At 45.6% G+C, this 24372-nt stretch overlaps 1 protein-coding gene across 8 annotated transcripts in view; it reads right to left on the bottom strand.

Annotated features, from left to right (window-relative positions):
• Nucleotides 1-24372, bottom strand: part of DENND2B (DENN domain containing 2B) — a 171434-nt gene that overhangs the window by 118005 nt on the left and 29057 nt on the right. For 3 of the 8 annotated variants that reach the window (XM_086340166.1, XM_086340165.1, XM_086340164.1), the window contains one exon: nucleotides 8865-8953. The exons of 2 other annotated variants lie outside the window; for them this stretch is intronic. The gene's annotated coding sequence lies outside the window, so the exon portion shown is untranslated. Of the gene's footprint in view, nucleotides 1-8086; nucleotides 8229-8516; nucleotides 8733-8864; nucleotides 8954-24372 lie in introns of those variants that run through there. 3 more of the 8 variants (XM_086340162.1, XM_086340163.1, XM_086340169.1) reach the window with 2 other exon arrangements.

Genomic DNA, 24372 nt, shown 5'->3' with positions numbered 1-24372 from the left:
GACTCACGTCCATCGAGTCAGCGATGCCATCCAGCCATCTCATCTTCTGTCATCCCCTTCACCTCCTGCCCCCAATCCCTCCCAGCATCAGAGTCTTTTCCAATGAGTCAACTCTTCACATGAGGTGGCCAAAGTATTGGAGTTTCAGCTTCAGCATCAGTCCTTCCAAAGAAATCCCAGGGCTGATCTCCTTCAGAATGGACTGGTTGGATCTCCTTGCAGTCCAAGGGACTCTCAAGAGTTTCTTCTCCAACACCACAGTTCAAAAGCATCAATTCTTCAGCGCTCAGCCTTCTTCACAGTCCAACTCTCACATCCATACATGACTACAGGAAAAACCACAGCCTTGACTAGACGGACCTTTGTTGGCAAAGTAATGTCTCTGCTTTTGAATATGCTATCTAGGTTGGTCATAACTTTCCTTCCAAGGAGTAAGCGTCTTTTAATTTCATGGCTGCAGTCACCATCTGCAGTGATTTTGGAGCCCAAAAAAATAAAGTCTGACACTGTTTCCACTGTTTCCCCATCTATTTGCCATGAAGTGATGGGACCAGATGCCATGATCTTCGTTTTCTGAATGTTGAACTTAAAGCCAACTGTTTCACTCTCCACTTTCACTTTCATCAAGAGGCTTTTTAGTTCCTCCTCACTTTCTGCCATAAGGGTGGTGTCATTTGCATATCTGAGGTTATTGATATTTCTCCTGGCAATCTTGATTCCAGCTTGTGCTTCTTCCAGTCCAGCGTTTCTCACGATGTACTCTGCATATAAGTTAAATAAGCAGGGTGACAATATACTCCTTTTCCTATTTGGAACCAGTCTGTTGTTCCATGTCCAGTTTTAACTGTTGCTTCCTGACCTGCATACAGATTTCTCAAGAGGCAAGTCAGATGGTCTGGTATTCCCATCTCTTTCAGAATTTTCCACAGTTTATTGTGATCCACACAGTCAAAGGCTTTGGCATAGTCAATAAAGCAGAAATAGATGTTTTTCTGGAACTCTCTTGCTTTTTCTATGATCCAGCGGATGTTGGCAATTTGATCTCTGGTTCCTCTGCCTTTTCGAAAACCAGCTTGAACATTAGGAAGTTCATGGTTCACGTATTGCTGAAGCCTGGCTTGGAGAATTTTGAGCATTACTTTACTAGCATGTGAGATGAGTGCAATTGTGTGGTAGTTTGAGCGTTCTTTGGCATTGCCTTTCTTTGGGATTGGAATGAAAACTGACCTTTTCCAGTCCTGTGGCCACTGCTGAGTTTTCCAAATTTGCTGGCATATTGAGTGCAGCACTTTCACGGCATCATCTTTCAGAATTTGAAAGAGCTCAACTGGAATTCCATCACCTCCACTAGCTTTGTTCGTAGTGATGCTTTCTAAGACCCACTTGACATCACATTCCAGGATGTCTGGCTCTAGGTGAGTGATCACACCATTGTGATTATCTGGGTCGTGAAGATCTTTTTTGTACAGTTCTTCTGTGTATTCTTGCCACCTCTTCTTAATATCTTCTGCTTCTGTTAGGTCCATATCATTTCTGTCCTTTATTGAGCCCATCTTTGCATGAAATGTTCCCTTGGTATCTCTAATTTTCTTGAAGAGATCTCTAGTCTTTCCCATTCTGTTGTTTTCCTCTATTTCTTTGCATTGATCACTGAAGAAGGCTTTCTTATCTCTTCTTGCTATTCTTTGGAACTCTGCATTCAGATGCTTATATCTTAGTACAGTATATTTATTTCAAGCTAGATCTACAAGAGGATGACTTCACTGAAGTCCTTGTGAAGACCTGATGGAATTGTAGGCCAGCCCCTGGATTCCAGCTACTGTACTGTACTTTTCAAGGTACTATACAGTAAGATTAAAAATGTTTACTTTCTGTTTGTCTTTCATGTATTATTTGTGTGAAAAGTACTATAAACCTATATAAATATAGGTTTATATATATATAAACCTATGCGGTACTATCAGAGAAGGCAATGGCACCCCACTCCAGTACTCTTGCCTGGAAAATCCCATGGACAGAGGAGCCTGGTGGGCTGCAGTCAAGGGGGTTGCTGAGGGTTGGACATGACTGAGCAGCTTCACTTTCACTTTCATCCATTGGAGAAGGAAATGGCAACTCACTTCAGTGTTCTTGCTTGGCGAATCCCGGGGACGGGGGAGCCTGGTGGGCTGCCGTCTACGGGGTTGCCCAGAGTCGGACACGACTGAAGTGACTTAGCAGCAGCAGCAGCATGCGGTACTATGCAGCCAATTATGTTAGTTGAGTACCTAGGCTAACTTTGTTGGACTTTGAACAAATCGGGCTTACAAATGCACTCTCAGAATGGAATTCATTCATATACAGGGGACTTCCTGTATATCCGTTTTACAGATGCCTCACAGAAAACTGAGGCTCAGAGAGATTAGATAAATTACCCAAGGTCACACAGATAACAAATAGTAACATCAGGTTCTAAATCTAGATTTATTTACGATCCCTGGGTTCCAACCCTTAGTCACTTCACCAGACTGCCTGTAAGATACTCTCGTATTATATGTAAATAGCTCCATCAGAGCTGCTCAAAGGCAGCACCATACCCTCACTGGGCGCGTAATAGTCACTGAGAGTTGAACACACACAGTACAGGTTGACTCACTTAAAAGCAATCTATAAAACTCAGTTGTTAGAACTCAATAAGGGAGCCTCTGTTCCAAGACACAAATGAGCACACAAAGCTAAAGAGTTCTAGAAACTAGCTGACTTTGTAGTTTTCTTTCCAATTTTCCCATTTCCCTCTTCCCATTACCCACCCCCTGCACACATACCCCGTCGTCCGACACTCCCAGAGTGCCACCCAGGCCTAGAACCCTCACCCTCCTCCTATTTCCAGTCCTTAGTTGGCTCTCTTCCATCACTCAAATAGTGCTTCAAATCAGAGTCTAAGAGTTGGACCCTCTTCCTTTTGCCCAGTCTAAAGCATGAGCTAGTCATTAATCCTACCATCAAAACCTAAAACTTTAGTAGGTCAGTGTTCCTTCTCAGTCACATGGACAGAGGCTCACACTGGGGAGGAAATAAGCATAATAAATCATGTAACACAGTGTGTGTGTGTGTGTGTGTGTGTGTGTGTGTGTGTGTATGATAAATCTCACACTTGATTTTTTTTTTTATATCTTTCCCAGCTCTTGGCCCAGACCCTCTAGACTCACTGACTAAATGAGTGAACAGACCAAGAGAACATGTGGAGACCAGGGATGTCTCCGAGTCCAAGAGCAAATGAACAGGGGTGTCGACCCCAGTGCCAGCCACCCCCACCCACTCCTGCCCTCCCAGTGCCTGTTAGGACCTACACAAAGCTGTCTCCTTGAGCCCCCCGGGGGCAAACCAGCCTTCTGCTAAGCCGTGAGGGCCTTCTAGGTTAGTCCAGGTCCCCCCTCTACCACCTGAGAACTACCTTTTCCCCAGTCCGCTTCACAGGGCCTCTCTCCTGTTTCCTTCCAGTAGTCTTCCTACTGCTTCAGAGCTTGTCTCCATAACCCTATGTCCATCTCATTTTACCCAGGTCAAACAGTCCTTCATTCACTGTGATGTTTCCTATTAGCCAACCGCCAACTCACACACAAATCCCCTTCAGTGACGACAAGTCACACAGAAATATAGTCTGGATCTTTGAGAAACAGGTAGTTTCATGACAAACTCTCAGGGACAAGTCAGCTTTGGTTAAGAAGGCTTCATATCCTGATTGCATATAATTCACCCTTGATATAGACAGTGCAGCTTTCAGATGAGAAGAGTACTGTGATCATTTCCACACCCCCTCAACAACAGTATACCAGTTTACCAGGGTCAAAAAAAATAAGACAATGGATCTTTGGAGAAATCCTTCAATAAGGTAGTCTCGACTCATTTGGCATCCTCCTCTCTGCTCAACACACACCCAGGCCAGTCTTTCTAGGGCCTATGGCTAAAAACAGAGACCTTGGATTTTTTTGGGGGGGAATAGAGTCGCTTTACAATGTTGTGTTAGTTTCTGCTGTACAGTGGAGTGAATCAGCTATATGTATGCATATATCCCCTTCCTCTTGGACCTCCATCCCAACCTCGATATTTTCTATCAGACAATATCACTTGGCATGTTTTCCCTAGACAGACTTACCCAGCATTTCACCCCCAACACCTACCAGGACAGGTGCACAGAGCACCTCCGCCCCAGCAGAGCACAGGGTCTCCCTCCCCACCCCTAGAAGAAGCCACTCACTAAAGCATATTTTCCCACAGAGAGAGCGATCTCTGCAGACCATGCCAGATGGTCATTTTTTTCCCCTTCTCTCATGCCCTCCTGGCCCCTTCTCCACTTTCCATGGTTCCTCTAAACCAAAGAACTCACTCATCTGTCAGCAGATGTGCCCTCCCACTACCCGCAGCCCGTTCTCCCCAGTGAAGGTGGAGGCACAGAAGGCAGACAAGCCAAAGCCCTGGGGGCTGCTGCCTGCCCTCTGCCTCCTCCAGGCTCCACACGCCTCCTCCAGGCTCCACACGCTTTCCCTCTGCTTGGCTGTCTCAGCAAACCCTCCTGGGCCCCACACAAAACATCAGGAGCCTCCAGGGCACTGACAGGTAACAGCTAAGAGAAGCAACAGACCACATGCTCTCAGCCTCTCAGTCCCACGAGCCCACAGGGAGGCGCTTTGGAAGGCCCAGGACTCAGACCCTCCACCTCACTCCGGTGACCAGTGGGTCTCCCGGAAATAGTTCATTGAATCCCATGAGGTGGGGAGTGGGGCACACCCCTCCTAGTTCCTGGCCAGCAGAATGGCCATGATATCTGGAGTCAGGGCACCACTCCAAACGGTACCCCCAAGCCCTTCATTCCAGGGACAGGGCAGAGCCAGCAGAACTGAGGATGGCCTTGGTCGGTCTTCCAGGGTATTTCAAAGTTTCAACTTCCCCGAGTTACTGATAATTCTAATTTTGTAGACAGAAGGAGCCCAGGGCCGGAGAGCGCAGGAAGAGTAGTAGAAGAAGTGGGAGAGAGAGAGCGAGAACAGAAATGTTCCTTTTTAATCCTTAAGGAACATGGAGGGGTCCAATTTGTGACTCAGCTCCGGGAAGCTGGACTGAAGGAGCGGGAAACAGCTGCAGACCCGCACTAAGCTGTGGACAGCTTCCCCCAGGCTAGAGAGGCTGCTGTGACAAGACTCACCTGGAAAAAAAGGCTCTGTTGTTTTTGTTTGTTTGTTGTTATTTTTTTAATCTGTTCAGGGGCTTCTTCCTAGGCACCACTCCAGGGCCTGGCTGCCAGGGGTGCCCCTGCCCTACAACAAGAGCTGCGGCTGCAGGTGGGGTACCAGCGCCCCCTCTGTGTTCCTGCCTGGTACCCAGGAGCCTCCCGGTGTCCCCGAGGACAGAGCTGGCACACCCTCGCCCAGAGGCTTCCCGCTCCCCTGCGATTCTGTTCCCTGGCACAGTCCCAGGGCATATCGAGTATCTCTGCCCTTGGAATTCCCACTTCCTCATTTCTTTCTTTCATTCTGGTTTCCCTCTAAGCTGCAGCCACAGGTTCCTAAGAGAGCTGCCCAGCCCCCAAGGACCTTTCAGAGCAATAACTCTTCCTGCCAGTTAGAACCCTGCCTTTAAAACCCAGGACAGAGGAGGAAGGCCTCTGGGCTCCCTCGAAACAGTTTTCCCAGCACAACCTAACAGGATGAGGAACGGGCCCTAGCAACCAGTAGCTTCCCTTCCAGCTCCTAAAACCTGACTCTGTAAATGCCAGGCAGCTAGCTGTGGGACACTGGAAAAGCCAAGGGGTCTCTTGAAATCCCTCTCCTCTGAACGAAAACACGTGAATCAGGGGACACCAGGAAAGCTTCATCTCTCAAGGATCATTTACGAGGCTCCAAGCCTACAGTGAACATCACTCTTACTAAACTTGCCTGTATGCTTTCTTTAACATCTTGAAGTTTTCAAAGGTTTTTCTCATTTTTATTTATAAGTGCAAAAAAGAAGAGGGGCCTTTATAAATGGGATAACCAGAACAGAGAGCAAAGTGACTTTCCAGAACAGAGAGAGACCATTCTTCAAGGGTCAACTCATAACATCTTACATTATATAGATCTTGACTGGTTTAAATTTCTTCTGTGGAAGTTGTTTCATTTGCTCCTCCCAACACTACTGTGGAGGAACTTTTATCATTACCTCCATCTCACCAGCCAATAAATCTGAAGGTTGTAGAAGTTGAGAGTCTTGCCAATGGCTACCTGAATGGTGAGTAGCATGACCTAGCCACAATTCAAGTCTCCTAAACCCCAAGCTATTATCATTCTGCTATACCAGAAGAAAGAGCATCTGCTGACCCTCTTCACATGAGCTACTGCTGCTGCTAAGCCACATCAGTCGTGTCCGACTCTTAGCAACCCCATAGACGGCAGCCTACCAGGCTCCTCCGTCCATGGGATTTTCCAGGCAAGAGTACTGGAGTGGGTCGCCAGTGCCCTCTCTCCTTCACATGAGCAAGGGACGTAAAATTGAAGGAGCTGCCCAACTACATCCACACAAATAGAGGAGAACTGAGATCCTGGATTTGTGTTGCCCACAGAAGGGCCCACTGACTCCTCTTCATATCCCCTGATTTGAGTCCCAGCCAACAGCACCAAGCCACATCCCCCCAGTTAATCAAGGTGTCAACCAAGCAGAGGAGCCCTAGAATGGAATAAAAGGAAACACTACTTTATAAGTGGCCCATCCAAGGTCCGGGGCCATTGAGTTCACCCTTGTGGAGCCTCAGGCCACAACACTGATGCACTCATGTACACGTTCAGGGAGCCCAATTCGAGACACGGCCAGTGCTTTCATTGGCAAGCTGACCCGAAGTTAATCAGAAGGCCCCCTCATTGTGTGCCAGAGTACAAAAGACATTCTGTTCAGAAAGTTCAAGAAGAAAAACCAAAGAGCTAGGACCGCAGCTGTTCCCTCATCCCACAGGGAAACCAAAAGCAGCCACCGAGCCTCCTGAGGCCCAGGAGTAAGTTTAAGACATAACATGGCTGAAGCGGAAGCACGTCTCCTGAGGGGTCTCCACTGCAGGGAGTTTCCACCGCATGAAACCTCCTGCTGAGATCACTGACAACCTTAGCGATCTCAACACCTATACAAGTGCCTTTCTGGAATGATCTCCTCTCCAAGGCCATACTGAGTTCACCACACACCGGTCCTCTAGGTCAGGATAAGTTTTACCGAAACACAGGACTACAGTGTAGGAGTACATGGCATAGACACCGCATGCCCTGAGACTTGATTCAAACGTTAACCAGGGAATCCATTCAGCAAACCACAGTACTTCAGGTCTCCTCAGGTAAGCCAGCTCTTAGCAGCAATCTACTCAGAGATACCGGGATAAGGAACCTTGACAGGTCCCACCCTTCTCCAGACGCCCCCTGCCTCCACCCCATACATTTGTTTAGGAAAACCTGTGATGGATTTTATTAATAATAAAGGAGGACAGCTTGCTTCTTACCAGGCTACCTGGGGGACAGAGAGAGAAGAGAGACTGACCCTGGTTCAGACATCCGTAGGACAGCCCCTCTCTCCTAATAACTACCCCAGAGAGACTTGGAGCTCACTGCAGCTCCCAGCTGAGTTAATTAGCTTTTATTTTTTTCATTAGGTCAGACATAGCAGCACCAAAAGACAACAGTGTTCCCTAGAACAAACCCAGCCACTCAAAAGACACTGGAGTTTCCATGTAAGAACTACAAACACATTGCAGGAGTGATGATAATTCTTTTTTTTTCCCCTACATGAAAGACTCTTCCCGTAAAATTTCCTGAGCCTTTGTGCTAAATAAAAGTAAGATGATGATTCCTGTAGTGAAGTCTGAACACCTCAGGTTCAGCAAGAGTGAGATCAGCTAGATTTGCAAAGTCAAGAAAACCGGCTGCTTCCCTCCTCCGTAAGCTAATAGAATCCAACTGTTGGAGCATGACATCATTCCTGAGCCCCAAACCCTGAGCAGAGCAGAGCATACAGACACTCGCCGGCCTCCCAGAAAACAGCCCGAGACTACGGCCAGGAAAGGAGGAAAAACAATCCCAGCTGGGAGCTGACTTACCTGAAAGTCCCGGTGCTTTCCTGCCCACTCCATTCTCGGCAGAGTCTGGCTCACACCACAGTCTATTAGGGAGCCCAGGGCCCCCAAATCCACTCGCTCCGGCTCCGATACCTGCTGCGAGCTTCCCACAGCTCCTTCCTCTGACCTTTCGTGGCGCTCCTTCCAGCCAAATAAGCGGAGCACTGCTGGCCGGCCAGGCCAGTCGTCATGGAGACCCTGTTCTCGCCGGCGCTTGCTCCGATCTCCCTCCCTCCCTCCCTCTCTGCCTCCCTCCCTCCCTCCCTCTCTCCCTCCCTCCCTCTCCTCCCCCCACCCCCCCCCCACCCCAACCCCGCGGTCTCCCCCTCTCTCCCTCAGTTCTGGGAGGCTTTCACGGAACAGCACTGTCTTTTGATCAGCTCGGGCTCCGCACGCATTCCACTCCTCCTACCTCCCTTCCAGCCAGACAAGGGCTCTGGGCTGCTCCTGGGAACTGGCTTCAGCAGCTCAGAAGGGAGAAGGGAGAAGACAGTGAGTGGACTTGTTTTGTTCCCCTCCAGTGTCTCATTTTTTATAACTTGGAAGAGTCCAGGCTGGGGAGGGGGGTGAGGAGGGGAGGGAGTCAGCTTGAACGCTTGGAGGGGAAGCCAGCCCTTCCTCTGGGTCCTGGAGCGAGGGTAGGGAGGACCCAGATGCCCTGCCTTGACTTGTTTGTGCACTTGGGGTTTTCCGGGCAGCGGGCTGAGGCGGAAATGCACTCACGTCTCAGGAGCTCGCCTGGACCGGCCTCTCTGCTTACCTTGCTGCCTGCCCAGGTTGGGGCGACGACTTCAACCAGTGCAGGGACACATGCTGCTAGCGCCAGTGCCAAAGCAGCCTCTCATCTCCCTGCGATGGAGAGGAAAGGCTCAGTCAGCACCAGGAAGCATCCTGGGCAATCCAGAGTCACAGCCCGAGCAGCAGATGCGACACAGATACAGAAAGCCCGGGCTTTCTGCAAGCTGCTGTCGAAGTCAGAAATGGTATCGGTCCTGACCAAGAGCTAGCACAGTGCCTGGAACCACAAGTCCTCAAAGTTTAATTCCCTGGTACATATTTCTATTGTGTAATATTCTTTTACAGGATCTATCTTGTTTGATCCTCAAAACCTTTTGAAACATATTGTCATATTGTGTTAGTCACTCAGTCGTGTCCAACTCTTTTGAGATCCTATGGACTGTAGCCCACCAGGCTCCTCTGTCCACAGAATTCTCCAGGCAAGAATACCAGAGTGGGTTCCATTCCATTCTCCAGGCATCTTCCCTATCCAAGGATTGAAGCCAGGTCTCCCGCATTGTGGGCAGATTCTTTATCATCTGAACCACCATTATTATCACCATTTTATAGATGGGAAAACTGAGGCTAGAGGGGATCAAATGTTTAGACCACAGTAACAAAGTTAGTTTGGCAGTCGAAGTACTAACAGTAGAGATCAATCTGCTGCCCCCTAGCCTGGTACTTTCCTCTAAAGTACACTGCCATCTGATCTTACAAACAACTTTTTTGACAGCCAGTCATGAGATACAAGGCTGGATTCCCTGGGGAAGATAAAGACTCCTTCTGAGTCATGATAAGATAGGCTCAATTATCATCCTTTCAGCCTTGAAGACTCTGAGATAACCTCTATGAGATGTGAAACATACTGGTGCACAGATTACAATTTTCAAAAAAAACTCTCACAAATCTTGGCTCATCTCTCAAACCCAATAGACCTGGAGTTAGGATTCCTGTAATCATACTAATTTAACAGATTTTTTTTTAAATCTAAAAGAGAGGTTAAATAACTTGCCCCAGGTCACAGAACCAGAAGATATCTGATCTAGAAATAATACCCAAGCCTTTCAGCTCTCTTTGTGTACTAAGTAGAGCAGTTCCAAGGGCACCAGACAAAGCCAGGGTCAGAAGACCAGGCAGTGCTGGGCTCCGTGACAGCCATATGCCCTTGGGAAGTCACCAAGCCTTCCAGCTTTTACCCATAAAACCCCTCCCCTGAGCAAGTGACAGGTCTGGGATAAGCATGAAAAGATGTGTGTGAAGGCATCCTCCTTAAATCAGGCACTGAGCTAAGAATGTCATTCATCTCAGCTGCTCTTCATCACAGACAAAAACCTGGGGCAGTAGGTATGCCCCCCAGAAAAGGACACAGAGCCTCAAGTAAGAAAGTTTTCAATATGTGTTAGCTGCTCAGTCATGTCCGACTCTTTGTGACCCCATGGGCTGTAACTTGCCAGTCTCCTCTGTCCATGGAATTCTCCAGGCAAGAATACTAGAGTGGGTTGCCATTTCCTTCTCCAGGGGATCTTCCCAACCCAGAGATCGAACCTGGGTTTCCTGTATTGCAGGAAATTCTTCACCATCTAAACCATCAAGGAAGCCCTGTATTTTTCAATGTTGTTTCCTCAAGCAGTGCTAGAGAGATCCTGATGGAATCTTTAATGCAGAGACCCCATGCAGAATCTTTGTGTTTTTGACTAACCTTCAGTATTATAGCAAATTTCTTAAAACAAGATTTTAATTCACTCTAGTTTAAAAGGTATATATATGCAGGAGATAAGGTAGGAGGAGCATCACAAAATCCAGCAGGAAATAACAGGGTGGCACCAACCCTAAGGGGGGGACACTGCTGCTTCAGTGGAGCAACCGGAGTGTCAAAGAGGGCACACTCAACCAGCCACTAAAAATACCCAATCCAACACCCCGACCCAAGTACCAACTCAGGAATTCCTCAAAGGAATTCCTAGTGTCCCTAGTGTTCCCCGTCCGTGGAGGACAGGATGAAAGAGCAAGGGCAACACCATCAAATCACTCACCTTCTCTCTTGTCCCGTTCCCAACAGGCAGTTTTCTGTTCTTCTCCTGATCCCTAAAATGCACATTCCACCTGCCCAGTCTCCATACTGAGAAACAAGAGGCAATACCCATTCATTTCTACAATAAGACACTAATCACAGTTATAATACCAACTCATGTTTATTGAGTGGGCTTCCTTGGTGGCTCAGCAGTAAAGAATCCACCTGCAATGCAGCAGACTTGGGTTTGATCTCTGGGTCAGGAAGATCCCGTGGAGAAGGAAATGGCAACCCACTCCAGTATTCTTGCCTGGGAAATCCTATGGACAGAGGAGCCTGGCGGGCTACAGTCCATGAGGTGGCAAAGAGTCAGACGCAACTTAGCGACTAAACAACAAATACCATATACCAGGCATTCTTCTAAGGAGAATGAAGGGTCAGGGGAGGTGGATTACTAAAGCTGATACAATTCAGTCTCTCTCTAATGCAAACTTCAAAAAGCCCTCCAGACCAGACCTGACACAGAATGCAGGCCATGCGCCCCCTAGTGGCACACTGGGGTTATACTGCTTCCTTAGAGCCTTGCCCTGAGTCGGGGGAGGGGCCCAGATAGGGACACAGTAAGTGCCCTACTACTGGGAGAACTGGAATCTCTGCTGGGTGCTGCTATTGTGTGTAAGTTCCTTGAACTGGGCAGAGCAAGAGGTCAGCTGAATCCTGCTGCCTCTGCAAGGCTGGATTCAGATCAATCCTACCTGACCTTTCCCGAAAGACAGGAACCTGTAACCTGTGTGGTCTGCTGGGAGTCCCCGTGCAGGCTTGTACTGACAAGGAGATACCTTTGTGCATCCCTACCTCTTTCTGGCCCGCAGCCAATCCACTTACCGACTCCAGACAATGCTACTTCCTAGATATATCTTTCATCTGTTCATTTTTCTGCACCTCATCGCCACCCTAATCTCTCCCCTTAACTGTGACGAAAACCTCCTGACCACCCCAGCTTTCACTCTTGCCCTCACAGCTCCATTCTCCACGGAGGTGTCTGAATCACCCTTTTACACTAGATCATGTCATTTCCTGCTTAACACACTTCAATGGCTCCCCAACATTCAGGGTAAAATCTAAAATCTTCCCATGTCCCTATAAGGCCCTGTATGACTCTTCTCCAGCCTCCTCTCCTGCCCTCCCCCTCTGGGTGCCAGCTCCGTGGGCCTCTTTTTAGTTCCCCAAAGTGTCAGAGTTTCTCCAGGCTGTTCCCCTTTGCCTTGGATGCCCCCCTACGCCATAGTCTTTGCCTGGCTGAATCTTACTTGGCTCAACTTGCCTCTCACTTCCTAAGAGAAGTCTGCGACCCTCCAGTCTGAATGAGGACTTACCCTCCATGGCACTCACCATAATCTGTAATTGCTCCCTTGTGCCATCATGTGCTTCCCCCCAGGTTCCTTAGGAGCAGGAACCTTGACTGTTTTGCTAGCCACCTATTCTCTGCATTTAGTATAGGGCCCAGCTTACAGCTGGCACGCAGTAAAAATCTGCTGAATGAATGCATAAAACCCCATTCCTTCCTGTCCAACAGGAAGAAGAAACTTAGAATGGCTATTTCATGTCACTCATTGCATCTTTTCATAGACTTACAAACTATAATTACATCTCTTTTCCTCATGTGCCTTGCTTGTGGGCTCAACCAAAAATTCCTGTAAAGTCTCCCTGCGGTTTGTTTCCCAGAACTTCTCTCGTAAGGTCAGTCTTCTGGGGACGCACTCCAGGGTTTTACAGTCTTTCCCATTCCCAGAGAGCCCACTCACAGGCACTCCACCACCGCAGTCACTGCCAGACCGTGCAGGATTCGGGAACGGCCCAGCGCCCACAGAGGAGAAGGTTCTCTCGGGTCAGCTCCATTCAAGCACAAAAATGCTTTCTCTCACCTCCACTGTGCAGCTCACTATGCTTACTGAAAATACACATTTGCTTTAAAAAGCCATCCTATGTTTTATATCATTTGGAGATGGGTATAAATACTGTTTTGAAAAAAAAAAATGTTTTTCCATTACTAAAAAGAAACTGAAAACTACTCTCTGGGGGAAAAATAATTAAGACCTAACTAACGGCAACAGCGGTGTGACTAAGTCCAAACCCCTCCCATGACAGACGTCACCACCAAAACTTGAAATCCCTTTGGCTTCATCTACCATACTCCCCCACCACTACCACTCCAATACAGGCATAAGCACAGCACACTGCCTGCTGCTCTGAAAACTGTATTCTTTTTCTCTTCCTCCCCCGACTGCTCACACTGTTACCTTTTTTCTGAGTGCCTCTCATTGCCCAACTACCTTCAAGGCCCAACTCAGTTACTACCTCCTCTGTGAAACAGTTCTTGATCTCCTGGCAGGATCTGTTTGTCTACTCTGGAAGCCCACCGCAGTCTGAAGATGCCTTTATCATGGTATTTATATAATTTTATCACTGTTACTTGCACTCCTGTCTCCCCCACAGTCGTGAGCCCCTTGAAATCTACCCACTTTCATATTTCATTCAGAGTAGGCAATGAATTAAAGTGTCAAATAAATAATTTAAAAAGACTCCTGGGGAAACAAAAAGAAGAAACAGCTGTCCCCTCGATAAGATGAAAGAATTTGAGAGAAGAATTCGAGAGGAGAAAAAAAAAAGTATATATATATATATGTATATGAGCATTAGATTCTAGATTTGGTCACTGTAAGAGATGATATTCTATTCTTGTCCCTTTATAAACTGAAACGCCAAATGTGAAAACACAGGAGCAGAATAAATCTTTTAAAGTCAGTCTTTACTTTGGGAGCATTGGAATTTAAGAAAAGAAAGCTGCTGTTATCTCAATATTGGTCTTCCTTGGTGGCTCAACAGTAAAGAATCTTGCCTGCCAATGCAGGAGACATGGGTTCGATCACTGTGTTGGGAAGATCCCCTGGAGAAGGGAATGGCAACCCGCTCCATTATTCTTGTCTAGGAAGTCCCATGGACAGAGAAGCCTGGCGGGCTATAATCCACAGGGTCACAAAAGAGTCAGACACGACTTAGCAACTAAACAACAACAATCTCAACATTACTAGTTGGATCCTAGAATGCCTAAGAGATGCAGTATAACTTCAGATGCCTCTAGGGAGCCTAGCTCCCAATGCCCACCAGACAGCTCCAGCAGCATGTCCACAGAGGACACCCTGTTCTACCCACGTGTCCTACCCATTCTCCGACATTGGGCTCTGGCTGCCATGTGAGTAGGCAGGTTTCCACAAGACTTTACAATTATCCTTTTCTAACTCTGAGTGGCAATGTGATTAAGAAGGGAAAAACTAAAAATCCAGGAGCAGAGAAAGAGTCATCAGGTCCTGGTTACAGGGCGGTGAGACTGTGAGCAAGTCCTTGTGCCCCACAGGACCTCTGCCTTTTCCTGCATATAGTGAGATGGCTGTCGGGCTGTTGGAACTAGCGCTTCTCCAGTGGGCCCTTCTAGTGTCAATGTTCTACTGTTTTGTTCTTTGGCAGTCACCCAGACCTGTTGTTCTATCCTAGTCACCCAGTCCCCTCGCTTCCTGAATGAGTCCAAAGCAGCAGAAAGATTTCTTGTTTCAGGGGCTACAAAGTCTTCATCTAATCCTTTTAGCAGAGTCATCTGCCTGGGATCAGACAGAAGAAGACCACCAACAACAAAAGGCGACCTTTCCTGGAGGGAAAGATGGGATATTCAGGCTTCCTCCCTAAGAAGAGCTGGAGAGAGAAGAAAGACACCAAACATCGGATGGGGAAATTAGGAAAGGGCCTGGGAAATGCTTTGAGGAAAACTGTAGCTCTGCCAGGGACTCACTCCTAGCCACCAGTCTGAGACAAAGCAGCCTTTACAAAGCAGAAGAACTGGCAATATCTAATTTCTCTTGGAAGGCAATCTGCTTACTGCCAATCGAGCAGTCTGTTCACGAGCTCTACCAGGGCTTTGAATTGACAAAACAAATGTCTCCCTCCAGACGGCAACCCCAGCCCTCCTCTGCTTAAGAACCATAGCTGGCAGGATGTTTCGTGTGCAAGCCACTGCTGCACATACTTTGCTTCACAGCCTTCCTGGGGAAACAGAAATATCCATTCTTTGCTCAAGTCCTGATTTTATGTAAAGAAATTCTTCCAGGTCCTTCAGTTCAGTTCAGTTCAGTCGCTCAGTCATGTCTGACTCTTTGCGACCCCATGAATCACAGCACTCCCAGAGTTTACTCAAACTCATGTCCATCGAGTCAGTGATGCCGTCTCATCCTCTGTCGTCCCCTTCTCCTCCTGCCCCCAATCCCTCCCAGCATCGCAGTCTTTTCCAATGAGTCAACTCTTCTCATGAGTTGGCCAAAGTACTGGAGTTTCAGCTTCAACATCAGTCCTTCCAATGAACACCCAGGACTGATCTCCTTTAGGATGGACTGGTTGGATCTCCTTGCAGTCCAAGGGACTCTCAAGAGTCTTGTCCAACACCACAGTTCAAAAGCATCAATTCTTTGGTGCTCAGCTTTCTTCACAGTCCAATTCTCACATCCATATGTGACCCCTGGAAAAACCATAGCCTTGACTAGACGGACCTTTGTTGGCAAAGTAATACTTCTGCTTTTGAATATGTTATCTAGGTTGGTCATAACTTTCCTTCCAAGGAGTAAGCATCTTTTCATTTCATGGCTGCAATCACCATCTGCAGTGATTTTGGAGCCCAAAAATAAAGTCTGACACTCTTTCCACTGTTTCCCCATCTATTTCCCATGAAGTGATGGGACCAGATGCCATGATCTTAGTTTTCTGAATGTTGAGCTTTAAGCCAACTTTTTCACTCTCCTCTTTCACTTTCATCAAGATGCTTTTTAGTTCCTCTTCACTTTCTGCCATAAGGGTCCTTATTCCTGCTCTAATCCCACCAGCCTCTGACCCATTTCCTACCCACACCCCTCTAACCCCAAGGCTCTGAACTAGGAAAGTGTGGGTGCAGTCTATAGTGACCCTAGATTCCACTACCCTGTGGTGAAGTGGCTACCGGACCTCTTCATGCTGGATTGAGCACACTCTCCTTCCACGAGCCAGCTTTCCAGCCCTCATCCATCTCCACTCAGCTCACAATCCTCAACATGAAGCTCAAGGTTCAGATCCCCAGGACACAAAGGACTCAAGTGCGTTGATCCAGTCTTTTGGAATATCTTTTAGTCTCTTGGAGAGCCTATACATGGGCTAATTTCTGGAATCTCTCAAATTCACAGGCCCCTGAACACTGCCCCTTAAGTCCCAGCACTTTAACACTGGGCCACATAAACACAGTCTTGGGGCCAAGAACGACCAAGGAGGCAATATCCTTCACCCACTCTGGAAGAAACATTTACCCTTCCAGAATGGGCTTCCCGTGTTTACTTGGCTCAGAACTCCAAGCTCAACCAAGATCTTATCTGTCATGACTGAAATGTCAGGATGGGAGAGGCAGGGTACAAAGTTAGGAAAAAAGAGATAGAGGAATAAGAAGAATGTGGACTCAAATGGCTTTTCCACGATGTAGCCAAGGAAAACCTTTGAGTCTCAGAAAGGAGTATCCCTCAGAATAAGATCTGGGCAAAGCAGTGGGAAACGTGGGTCCAGACCATATCACCTCCTCCAGGCTGTCTCCCCTGATTTTCCCAGATTTGACTGGATTCTCTACTCCACCCACTGTACTCCTTAGAACAGTCTACAGCTCCAGTGCCTGCTGTGTTCACTGCCTTGTATTTTAGTGCGCCAAGGTTTATTCAGCTCGTTTCTCCTACTAGCCTATGTCTTAACCTAAGCCTAGTTTAGGGTTCTGTACATTGTACAATTAATAAATTGTTAACATATGAACTAAAGAAACCAACCAACTAAACTAACTAATGACAATGCTATAACTACATGATCCTAATAAGGGATCAACAATATCACCATAGAACCTAAACCACTTACTCATTAGCACCTTAGAGCGGTCCAAGGTTTTTGTGCTGTGTCTATAAGATGATTATAAGTGGTATAAGTGGTATTTTTTTAAAAATTTTAATGCTTTTATATTTATCATAATGTGTATTAAAAAAAAAAATAGCCAGCTATTAACCTTTTCACTGATCTCATTGACTAGGCCAATGCTTATGAAAGTATAGTTTTTTTGTTTGCTTTTAGTTTTGTCTTGCTAAAATTAGTGGGTAACAACTTAAAAGAGAAATGGGATACTTGCACAATTTCAAAGTATCTCTCTCAGAAATATGTACCAATTACAAAGAACTTGTCAATGGAGAAACCTGGCAGACATATCTAACCAAGTGATCAAAGTTAACATTACTAGTAATTAAACACATCAGCATCACATATCCTTGACATGAAGCACTAAGAAGGGCATTGCACCTCTGTGGTGTTCTTCCCCCAAATCCATAAGCTTAATCTGATTCTGAGAAAACACTAAACAAACCATCTGGAGGGACAGTCTACAAAACACCTGCCCAGTACGCCTCAAAAATTTCAAGGTCATAAAAGATAAGGACAAACTGAAGGACCGCCGTAGACTGGAGGAGACTAAGACACAACATCTAAACGTAACGTGGTATCCCACGTTCCACCGCGGAACAGAAATAGACCTTAATGGGAAAGACGAATGAAATCCAAATTAAGTCTATAGTTTACATTATACCAATGTTAATTTCTTAGGTGATAACTGTACCAGAACTATGTTAAGTTAGGGAACTTGTATTATCTTTGCAGCTTTTCTGCAAATCTAAAATTATTTTTAAATTAAAAGTTTTTGAAAAGTCAATTTAAAGATAAATAAAATTTTATATGGTACAAATCATAAAGATGGTTAAGAATGACTCAAGTCTGAGAAGCAAGAGTGGTCACTCTTTACACCTACATCCAAGGAAGGCTGCCCCAGAATAAAAATCAGGGCTGCAGAAGAATATTTAGTAAAACTGGGAAGCATTCAGTTTATATTAGATTAAAAGTAATTATCCCATTTTTTGTTATAAAAAATACATACATATATCACATATGTGCTGCACAGAAAAAATGTCTGTACTGAAATAAAAATATCTTTTCCTGAACCAAGTAAAGAAGGTATTTATTAAATAGTAAATGGGATATGGTTTTTGGAAAGCATCTTGGCTAGATCAATTAAATCTTCATATCCTTTGACTCAGTGGCCTCACTTCTGCCAAGCTGTCTTAAAAAAATTTCAAAGTATGAGGAAAAAAAAATGCATGTTCCCAAATTATATATAATAATGAAAATGAGAAACAAATTCCACGTCAGCCATTACTAGATTGGTAAATTTCAAGTGTTTTTTTGACAATTTGTTGTTCAGTGGCTAAGTTGTATCCAACTCTGTGACCCCACGGACTGCACCACACCAGGCTTCCCTGTTCTTCACTATCTCCTGGAGTTTGCTCAAACGCATGTCTGTTGATTGAATGAAGCCATCTAACCATCTCATTCTCTGCTGCTGGTGTCTGCTGCCGGCGTCTCCTGCCCTCAATTTTTTCCAGCATCACAGTCTTTTCCAGTGAGTTGGCTCTCCACATCAGGTGGCCGTGCTTCATTTTTGACCATGACCCACAGTAAAAAAAAAATTACATTTTACGTGGTAAAACAGTATGTGCATGTATGAGAGTGTGGGCGCACATGTGTATGTATACAAAACCGAACCAAGTTTCTTCAAACAATATTTATCTTTACTATGTGTGAGGCTCTCTGTTGTTTTCTATCCTAATCTATTTCATTAAAAAAACAAGCAAGGCTTGTGGAGCCCCACTAAATTAATTGTGCATTTCACCAATTATGACCTGAAGTCAGAAAAACATTGCACTAAATGGACAGTTGTGCAGCCATTAAAAGAAAGACTATAATCCACAAACCTATAAAAAACAAGCAGGTCAAGGGAAAGAAAAGAGAAAAGAAGGTAGGAGGAAGATTTGCTTTTCACTGTATACCTTTTTGTACCTTTTGAATTTGCAATACATACATGTATTACTTATTTAAAGACTGTGAAGACTTTAACAGTATCAGATAATGCTAATTATGCATGCTGCTGCTGCTGCTAAGTCACTTCGGTTGTGTCCGACTCTGTGCAACCCCATAGACGGCAGCCCACCAGGCTCCCCTATCCCTGGGATTCTCCAGGCAAGAACACTGGAGTGGGTTGCCATTTCCTTCTCCAATGCATGAAAGTGAAAAGTGAAAGTGAAGTCGCTCAGTCCTGTCTGACTCTTAGCGAACTCATGGGCTGCAGCCTACCAGGCTCCTCCATCCATGGGATTTTCCAGGCAATAGTACTGGAGTGGGGTGCCATTGCCTTCTCCAAATTATGCATGAGAAAGCTATAACCACATTAAAATGTAAAAACACATACAAGTAAAAAAGGAAATTATGCCAAAACAATAATCACATATTAGCAATTTTTTCCTTCTTACAAAGTTCTAAATGTGGGCTTCCCTTGTGGCTCACTAGCAAAGAATAGCCTGCAAATGAAGGAGATGCAGGTTTGATCCCTGGGTCGGGAAGATCCCCTGGAGAAGGAAATGGCAACCCACTCCAGTGTTCTTGCCTGGGAAATCCCATGGACAGAGAAGCCTGATGGGCTACAGTCTATGGGGTAGCAAAAGAGTCAGACACGACTTAGTGACTAAACAACAACAGCAAAGTTCTAAATACTCCACACTGTTGCTATTCTACAATTTAAGGCAAAAATTTACTTTCTAAAATTAATGCAACTACTGGAAAGGTCACATAGGAGATTTCAAAGCTAACGGTACTGTTTTCTTTATTAAGCTGAGTGGTAGATACATGAATATTCACATTTAAAGTGTACACATAAAAATCATATACTCTATGTTTTTAATAGCATTTTTTAAATAAATGATTGCAAAAGTGGACCCTCTCTACAGGTCTGCCTCTCCTCACCCTCAAATTCAAGAAGACATTCCTCAAAGTGTTGGGCTAGGATTTAAAATGGATACCTTCGATTTTTGTAAACAAGTTGTAACATGTTAGAACCTGGCTTCTAAAGATTTCCATTTAGAACTTTGTAGGTGGGCTGGTTTCAGTGTTCCATTCACACTCAGGACTCTTTTTTGGTATGTTCTTTGCTTTCCCTTTCCCCCCCACTTAGCCATTGTTTATTCTTTCATATTTTTAATCACATATAAGCTCTTCTGAGCCCAGGGGCCATTTCTTATTCATCTTTGAATTTCCAACAGGCTGTAATACAGTGTTTTCTTTGCACACAGCAAATGCTTAATAAGTATTTAATAAATAGGCAATATCACATGCAAAACTCCAGAACAGAGTATACGAAACATGAAAAGTAGCAAGGACACAGAGATGGAAGCACTGATCACTGGGAATTACATAAGGTCATGCTAAAAAAAAGTATTTTTTATCTAAGTGGAGTTAACATAGAATTATGAGCCTGGCGGCTCAGATGGCAAAGAATCCACCTGCAATGCAGGAGACCCGGGTTTCATCCATGGGTCAGGAAGATCCACTAGAGAAGGGATAGGCTACCCACTCCAGTATTCTTGGGCTTCCCTGGTGGCTCAAACAGTAAAGAATATGCCTGCAATGAGGGAGACCTGGGTTCAATCCATGGGTTGGGAAGATCCCCTGGAGAAAAGAATGGCTACCCACTCCAGTATTCTGGCCTGCAGAATTCCATGGACAGAGGAGCCTGGCAGGCGACAGTTCATGGGGTCGAAAAGAGTCAGACAGGACTGAGCGACTTTCACTTCACTTTATAATAGAGAATAATGGAGATAATGTATGTAAAACTCTCAGCAATAGAAAGCAAGTGCTCTATAAAAATAGGCTAGGAATTTAAAAAATAATATGCACACATACTTACATGATAAATATTTGTATATGGTATATATATTATGTATCACATAAATAAACATATACAAATCCGCACACATACGGAAGAGTGCTGGGACAGAATTTATTTGGACTTCAGAAAAATCCCTCTTGATGTGATGGATAAAACAGATGGGCACTGGCAGCAGCTCAATCTGGTAACTCAGGAGAGCTGGGTCCAAATGGATGTGCAAGATGGATCAGTATCAACGAAGGAGTGTTCTGGAACTTCTAGAAGTCTGGACATTTCCATCTGTTCTAGACGCTCTCTTGGTCACTCTTTTTTTTTTTATAAAAGACTCAGACGAGGCACAATAATAAAAAATGCATACAACAAGTTAATTGGGAGAGAAAATTAATATTTAGAGGTTAATTATTTTTTAAAGGCCTCCACAAACTTAGAACTATAGGTTAAGTATGACAAGATGAAATTTTAAAAGGACAGAAGATATAAGTTTACACAAGTTTATAAAAAAACACCTGCATGACAACAGGATGAAAATGGTATAAGTGAAAGATACTTAAGGAATGGTTCAGTATGAGTCAACTAATGAGTCAATGTGATTTTGAGTTTACTGACGGGAATACAGAGCCTCAGGTCAAACGAGGTCCACATCTTCGTTTGCTTCATTCTGGTTAGAAAAGTAGTGTATCTAGGGGACACACACGTATTTGCAGTGCGCACCTTCGTGCTCACTTGCTCAGTCGTGTCTGACTCTTTGCAACCTCATGGACTATAGCCCGCCAGAGGACTATAGTCCTCTGTCCATGGGATGTTATAGGCAAGAATACTGGAGTGGGTTGCCATTCCCTTCTTCAGGGGATCTTCCTGACTCGGGGATCCTGCGGCTCCTACATTAGCAGGCAGATTCTTTACCTCTGAGTCACCTGGGAAGCCCTATATTTGCAGGCCCATGGGTAAATGGAGTCAGTACTCTTCCCTGGAAAATCCCATGGACGGAGGAGCCCTGTAGGCTGCAGTCCATGGGGTCGCTAAGAGTCGGACACAACTGACCGACTTCACTTTCACTTTTCACTTTGATGCATTGGAGAAGGAAATGGCAACCTACTCCAGTTTTCTTGCCTGGAAAATCCCAGGGACAGCACAGCCTGGTGGGCTGCCGTCTATGGGGTCGCACAGAGTCAGACACGACTGAAGCGATGCAGCAGCAACAGCAATAATATCACAGGCAATTAATTATGCTGAAGGGAACAAAGAAAATCAAGTCTGTGGAGCCTCTTAAATTGAAAAATAAGATAACATGTCTGGTTTATGAAGCTGTTAAGTCCTCCTACAGGAAGATACAAAACTATGCCATGACTTATCATCATGGAGTCATCTCTGGGAACTAGTGGCGAGATGAGATTTAAAAAACTCAGAGAAATAAAAGATAGCTGAGGCCTATCTCATCTGCCCTATGGCCCTTCCGCGACTCGTATCAGAGCCTCTCATCTGGGTCTCTGACCATCCAGGCTCTAGTGAGGACACAGAGGAACTCAGGAATCCAATTTTTACCTGTCATTTCCCCAAATCAAGGTTCACCATGATCAAAATTACAAAGTGATATTTTTAACTATCAGTGTGAATTCTTGTGAATCTTTAACCTGCCATAGTGAGCTGTTGTTGAGCAAGGACTCGGTTCTAATTGTTGTAACTGAAACATTAGACAGGAGGACTGTAGCAGCTCAGCTCCATCAGGCACTGCTGGGTATATACATAACAGCATAATGAGAAACTACGATGCTTCTAAGGACTGAAGAAGAATGAGGAGGAGAGAAGAGCAAAATTCAGTTCTTATCCTAGAAACACGCATGGATGGTGGCCCTGGTCCATGGGTGAGTATCATACTAAATAAACTTCAGTGTCCTATAGTAGAAGGACCCTTCCTTCTCTTTTGCCCCAAGGACAGGAACCTAGAAGTTTTCTAATTTATGCAATGATTAGCTCTTTCCTTAATGATGCATGCACTAGGTATATCCCATTTTTTATGTAAAACAGACAGAGCTAGCTTGCCTTTTGTATAAAAAGAGGTGCTTATAAACATTCATTGACTTAGAGATCAACATAGAGAAACCTACTCAATAGGGAAAAAAATCAGACCCAGGTTTCAAGAAAGGGAAGACGGGTGAGATGATGAGAGGAAAAACAGGAATGTGGAGGGAGAGGAGAGTGCAGTTTAAGATCCTAAAGGACAGAAACAGGAGGAAGCTTGTTTGGAAGTATGAGAATAGCAAATCTTTGGGGAATTCCTGAGTATTACTCGCTGGGATGTCAAAGAACACATCTGAGTATCACTTAGCCTGTGAAGGAAAGAAAAAAATTCAGAAAACCTATTTTCCTTACATGGGTGAATCTGATTGCCTATACCCCTTGGATAAAGGGTTAGCTAACACTGCTAATGACAGCATTGTTAGGGAGAGGAAGGCAGAGTGAAACCCAAAAACACACAAAAGGTCAGGGATTACTGTTCCCAGCATAGCAGATACCAGCAAGAGACTTTCTCACAAGCTGTGGGACTCCCCAAGCTATAACTGGGAGTCAACCATGTGAGCGTCCTCAAGGTGACAGACTGCGCCACTTCTCATCGATGCAGATAACATCTGCAGTCAGTAACGCATGGACACACCTCCTCCAAGGAAGAGGCCCACAGGAGTGAGGAGGGGAAGTCTACTTAGGGGAGATCCGCCAAGAAAATGAGGCATGGCTGCATCCGTGTGCTTCCAAGAGAGTGAAAGCGAAGTGAAAGTCGCTCAGTCGCGTCTGACTCTTTACGACCCCATGGACTATACAGTCCTTGGAATTCTCCTCAACCCAGGGATCAAACCCAGGTCTCCCGCATGGCAGGTGGATTCTTTACCAGCTGAGCCACAAGGGAAGCCCAAGACTACTGGAGTGGGTAGCCTATCCCTTCTCCAGCGGATCTTCCTGACCCAGGAATCGAACTGGGGTCTCCTGCGTTGCAGGCGGATTCTTTACCAACTGAGCTATCAGGGAAGCCCCTTCCAAGAGAGCAACCACTGCTTATTAAGTCAGTGTTCCGCTTCAGACTTGGGATTTCTCCAAACAAGCCAGCAGAAGGATTTCTCCAAACAAGCCAGCAGAAACAGAGTCACCAGCTAATCACCGAGGGTCAGAGACCCAGAGACAGCTGTGAGCGCTGTGAGACGGAGACTCTACACTGGGCTTTAAGGGTTTACAAAATCTTTTTGAGGACAATGAAGGTGACCCTCAATTCTGTTTTTCTTTTTTCAACCATGATCTCTCTCTCTCTCTGTGCTCTGTCTCCTGCTGTGTGGGGCAGTGAGAATGAACACTGGAAGGGAGAGCAAGAGCTCTTTGAATAGAAAGTAAAAACTTGAGGGGTGACTTGACTGTGGAAGTGAAGGACAGGCCAGAGTGACTCCCAGGTTCTGGCTCGACCCCTGAGCGCCTGCCGCCACATCAGGGAATACAGATAAAATGAATATCCCAAGGTGCTTTGCTGCAGTCACGTCTCAGTTTAACTGAAAGGAAGCTGCTCCAACATAGGGAGCTATTTAGACAACAAGGCAGACGAGAGTGGAGAGAACAGAGATGGAGGAAGGTGAA

Source organism: Bos grunniens, chromosome 15 (genome assembly GCF_055505025.1).
Source record: "Bos grunniens cultivar Pamir isolate PY7600 chromosome 15, Bosgru_T2T1.0, whole genome shotgun sequence".
Taxonomy (NCBI): domain Eukaryota; kingdom Metazoa; phylum Chordata; class Mammalia; order Artiodactyla; family Bovidae; genus Bos; species Bos grunniens.
The sequence above is the reverse complement of the archived record's forward strand: the minus strand, read 5'-3'. Positions and strand labels throughout refer to the sequence as shown.